Here is a 5,765-nt window from a genome sequence, read left to right on the forward strand (position 1 = left end):
CTACCCAACGGCGTCTACATTTCAGAGAAGACCTGGGGTGCCTGCTACAGGCTTGTCACACGATCCATTGTTGTTGTGGACAATGTTGGCTACTTTAGCGTCGTGTTTACCTTTCGTTCTGGTCTCTGCAATGCATGACGTGTGCGTGACATGCGCGAAAAAATGCACAGTAGCAATGGCGCGGCGAACGTCCTTAAGTGTGTTTTGACGTTCAAGTGCGAAGTTAGTAGTTCTCTTTTTTCTTGCCATTCCATCAGAGTTTAAATTGGGCACATATTTGCGGATGCAGAATGAAGAAGATATTCTGACGAAACATCCTAAATTCTTGTTCTGTGTAATAGTTTTAGTTCATTCCAGGTTACTCATAGGCATTGCCAGCCTTTTTCCTAGTGACTAATTTGAAATTCATCAAGGAGCTTCTTTTTCACAGGCACCCCTAGCTCAAAGTGACGGAAAGCCAGCAAAAAAAAAGGATTCGTATGGGAATCCCAATAAAAGACCAGAGAAGATAATTTACGGAAAAAACTTTCAATTAAAAAGCCTAACCTTATTGCCATTGTGGGTGCTTCCTTCCTGTGTTGTTTTTTTTCCAGATTCAATGCAAATTGAGCCATTATCAGTCCTCGGTTGTCAATGGTATAGTAATTAATTAATTAATACCAAGGCTAAACACTGAATTCTCGGGAGCCCGCCCAACTGAGTCAAATATTCCTGGTTAAAATGTTCCCATGGCCACAAATCCACTGTAGAATTCAAGGGCAAAGGTTTTTCTTTCATTTCAATCCACTATCTGCACAATCGAAGCCCTGCCAGCAATGTTAGGCGGCTGTCAGTGTCCCAAATAAAACGATATAACAATGGAAAGGATCTCCTTTCACTTTGAACACCAGGCGGTGACTGTTGAACTCAGTTTGGTAATGAGTCTTTGTTTGTGGCTTGGTAACGAGTCTTTGTTCTAATGAGATTTGCTGATGGGATGGACTCCCAAAGACTTGTTGGGGTGCTGTGCTTTTTTTGTAAGTATGGGAAATAAATTTTCACTTTAAAATACATGAATGAATGATACATTACATGAAATTCACATTTTGAATGTGGATACAATACAATCACTGGTCATGGGTTTTACTTCCCTCATAGATCACTAGATTTTTTCAGGCTCCTTCACAACTGTTTAAGTTGTTCCATGAATATGGAGGAAGTCAAAATATGTATGGACCTAAGGATAGTTCTTGACAGCCGCATTCCCTTTCCTTGCCAGGATATCCTTGATGTTGACCTCACATCAAAAATTAGCTTTAAATACAAACACTAATGATGGCCGGAATATTTTCGTCTTTGACAACATTCTGGAACAAAGCACCTTGGCATCTTCTCGCATTACATTAATGATGATTTAGATGCTTGGCGGTTCAGTCTTCATGAACCATATGACGGAGGTGTGGAAAAGCCATCAGATAACATTCCATGGATAAATGAAATAGACTGTGTTGGGTTTTCACAATCTTTGGTTGGAAGACGATACAAAAGGCAGTTGCGGATGCAGCTCAATCAAAAGATGTGTATTATCCGTACAAGGTTAGGGCAAAACTTGTGCGGCGAGGGGACTTCACTAAGCTCTTCACTGATGCAACAGAACAGACGACGAGTATTCAGCATTCTTGTTTTTGGTCCTAGGTGGAGGAAAAATGATTACGGAGAACTGTACTTGTAAGTTTGTCATTATCAATAATTTATTATTTCATTGACTGTGTGAGTGTTCTCATGTCATGTAACAGCAAGCTTGTGGTGTTCTATTGTATAACCTCAATAACGGAATGAACAAGTCACGTGAAGACCAGACACTAATATTATTTATTTTCAACAAATATCAATAGCATAATTAAGGCCTCACAAAGCTGTTGAGGAGTGTGTGCAGAATTAGGCCACCATTCTAAACTCTATGAATGAGGCCTGGTTGTAATGGATGATGATGATGATAGCAGTGGTGGTGACTGCCGGCACAGACTGGCCCAAGCAGTCCCCCTACCCTTCCCTTCTCTCTCCCTACCCTTGCCGGGCCACTACACAGGCTAATATGTTAATGATGACTATGATCATGGCATCAAAGATGATGTCAAGGTGATGTTAGTGAGGATGATGACAGTAGGTGACAGCGATGACAATGTCAATGCCGATGCTGTAGCTTTACTTAAGAAGAAGCAAAATGGTGGGGGACTGAGCGGGTTCTTGTGGAAGGTGGAAGGCCCACTTGATGTTTAAGGATCTCTCAAAATCTTCAGGAACTGGCCATGCAGACAACCTAAAAGATGAAGATGAGTGGGTGCCTTACACATAGAATCAGTTAACAACCAATCAGCCAAGGTGATAGTTAAAGTCTGAAAAATTGTTTTAATCATTCTTCTTATATCTGATTTTAGGTTCGATGAGGATAACGAAATTTTAGCTGGAGCTGTCCCAAAACTGGTCGTCTTGTGTTGTGGGAGAGTTCCATATCATATCTTCCCAGACCACCTAGCATTGCTATAAGAAGGGTCAATTGATACTGCATGTGCAGTTCACAAAGTCAAAGCACAAAAATGCTTGCAGGCCACAGAGAGAGATTGCATCGAGAAAAGAACGAAAAAATGCTTATGACAGTGGCTTTGTAGGGAGTGATAAGCCTGCTCCATTGGATATTGATGTGGGGAAGCACAAAGTTGCGAACACTTGTCGACACAAGGAAAGAGAATTCTAGTATTTGATGACCTGTTTGACAAAGGAAGATTTGGATAAATGAGGGTTTTTATTTTCATGCATGGGACATAACTATGATGATTCAGATGAAGGCGACAATGATAGTGACAACGTTCCGTGGATTGCGGGATTTGAGATCAATGATTACATTAAGAGCAGACTATGGATATAATGCAGAGGTTTGTGGAATTTACAAAACAACTTATTGCTTGCTTATTTCCCGGAAATTCTTAGTGTAACTCTTCACTGCAAAACAGTATTTTTCCATGGCATTTAAGCACTAGAGGATGTTTCAGTTTCCTAGCCTCATCTAAACACGAGGGGGAGTTATGCATAACTGCCGAGAATTCTCCCAACTCTCCGGAGTTTAGATGAGGCTATGGAAACACGGGGAAAAAAGTCTTCTATTGCTTTTAAAAATATTCCTCAAAGATAATTCAACAAATGAAGGAAAATGCGGGTTTTATTCTTGATTGAAACAGATTTTCTTCATAACACTCATATTTCCTACCAGCCAATCAAAACACGCATCTGACGATACATAACGAATCAAAATTTGTGTGATGTCACAGCTGTGTTTCCATACTCTCTTCGAAACACGGCTATTGACCAATGAGAGTGCGTGAACTATCCTAATTATTTTATAATTATCAATAGTACTTTTATTCACTCGACAGGGCTTTGAAACTCCTGTAGCTCTCGTAGGCTCGGTTCAACAAGCTTTCTAGAAGAAACTATTGTGCTGCATGTGTGGTATTCGAACCAAAATTTGTTGGTATCTACTAAGTTTATCAAAGAGCTGTTGGATCAGTTGTTGAGCATTCAGGACTACCATGCCCGGGTACTATGCAGGATGTTGTGATTTCAACTCCAGTCTTACCAACGCTCAGGGTCTTTAATAACGGAGGAGAAAGTGCTGCCTTTTGTAATTTCATCTTCAAATGGTTAGACTTTCAAGCCTTCTTGGATAAGGACCATAAACCACAGGCCCCATCTCACAAACTATGTTTATAACTCTGTGGGACATTTATAAAGATCCAACACACTCTTCAAATAAATCAAAAGAGAAGTGCACACAGTTGCCGGTGTCAGGGTCTGGCACGCATTCTCCAGCAAAATGTGGCTGACTTGGTACATGAGCAAAAATGGCTGTAAGTCAAACGTGACTTTGCCAAATGCTGGAACAGGGGGCGGTGCCTAGGGGCGGTGCCTCGCATGGGACTTTAATCCCGTTGCACCTACCCCTTTTGAGTTTTGTTTCTTTTCTTTTCTTTATTTCTTTTCTTTATCATTATTATTATTTTTTTTTTTTTTTCTTTTTTTTTCTCTTGTGTTGTATTAAAAATTTATATTGTACGTTGCAGGAGGAGCACCCAATAAAGCTGTAAAAACAAATACAAAAAAAAAAACAAAAAAAAAACATGTATATAGATGTAGTAATTGACCACTATACTATACCACTCAGCGCAAACTAACACTTGCATAATGTCTCTAATGTAACTTTGTAGACCCTAAAACATGTGACTGGGCGTGACAAGTGGTTCCCGTATGACATTTCCTGTAACCTTATAAGAAGTGCTGACCACACACGCATTCATCAGGATTGTGAGGAGCATGAAGATGAGTGGACATACCTCATATATCTGACACCAAATTGGACCAAGAATGACTATGGAGAAACAGCATTTTATGAGACAATGACACATGATAATGAAATCATCACTGAGGTGCGACCAAAATATGGACGGGCTGTGGTGTTCCAAGGTAATGTACATTTTGAGCAGAATAGGCGCGAACAATACGACAATAGAATCTCTGCATAAATTGTACTTATTTTTAAGTACCGGTAGCAATACATATACTTTCAAACCACATCAAGCTGAAAAAGCGGAAGTTTAAGAGGACACGGAAAAAAAAAAACTCAAGTCTGATGGCACATGGTAAGTAACTCTTCATTTGGTAATGTGAAATTATAAGTTTCTAGCCTGAGGGTTCTACCCAGTGAGCTTCAAGAACTTCCGGAAAGCTAGGTCTTTTTTTATCTCTGTTCCTCATGTACTGTCCCTACAAGTTTTGCGTGAATGTCACATCCGACCGGATAGCCCGACTTGCTAAGGAACTATAATCTATCATCCTTGTTACTAGCGCATTACAGCGTGCAACATCAAATAGTTGCAACAGTTTTTGCAACTTGTCTCTCTTTTGATGTTCTCGTGAAATCACATGAAGATTTTTATTGCCTGATGACAAAAAACGTGGTCACAAGTTGAAGGAAAGCCTTTGCACTGCGCAACGTTGAAAAAAATTGTTATAAGGTTGTGATTAGCAGGTACCGACTTTCTCTCTCAAAGATTGCAAGAACCAAAAAATTGCCTGAATTGGCTAATGAAGTATTTCTTTAGGCAATTTATATTCATGCAACTTCTGACGCAACGAAATTGCGAGACAAGTAGCAAGAGACAAATGCTTAAAAAAACTTAAGCGCTAAGAGACCGACGTCCAATCAGCCAAATGATTTGCAATAAGGCAGACTAGCATTTTTAGGGTGTTGACTAGATTTTTATTGTCTGTATTTATCTTCTCAGGAATCATTCCCCATTCAGCCCGCCCTCCCAGTACAAATCAGTCGCGCATGCACGCCTCACATTTGTAGCTAAGGTGTCAGTGAATGAGTTTGTTGGAAGACGGAAGGCATTCACAGAAGAGATGAGACACTTTGAGGGCTTGGCGTTCTCCAGAGCTGTAATCGATTCCTTGGAAAAAAGCCAAGGTACGATTTACGTTAACTGATCCACCGACATGATTCCATCAAAATATTAATTCACGTTTCATTTTGTTCATTTTAATTGTTTTGGGTAATACTACAAAAACGCGAGTGAGTATAAGTATTTTTTTTGTCGAACATATTCCTAGTTCACTTCAAACTAATAACTCTGTTACTGTTACATAATTTATATTACTGGGTAATCTAGTAAATATAATCTTTCAGCACTATGCATCTACATAAGAATCCCAGGGAGAGATCAGTTGGC

The 5,765-nt window shown here is 39.7% G+C and overlaps 1 pseudogene; it reads left to right on the plus strand.

The window, feature by feature from the left end:
• Positions 1 to 1,189: 1,189 nt before the first annotated feature.
• On the plus strand, positions 1,190 to 5,523 carry LOC138053104 (uncharacterized; annotated as a pseudogene).
• The last annotated feature ends 242 nt before the right edge of the window (positions 5,524 to 5,765 follow it).

This window comes from Montipora capricornis, chromosome 6 (assembly GCF_036669925.1).
Source record: "Montipora capricornis isolate CH-2021 chromosome 6, ASM3666992v2, whole genome shotgun sequence".
Taxonomy (NCBI): Eukaryota; Metazoa; Cnidaria; class Anthozoa; order Scleractinia; family Acroporidae; genus Montipora; species Montipora capricornis.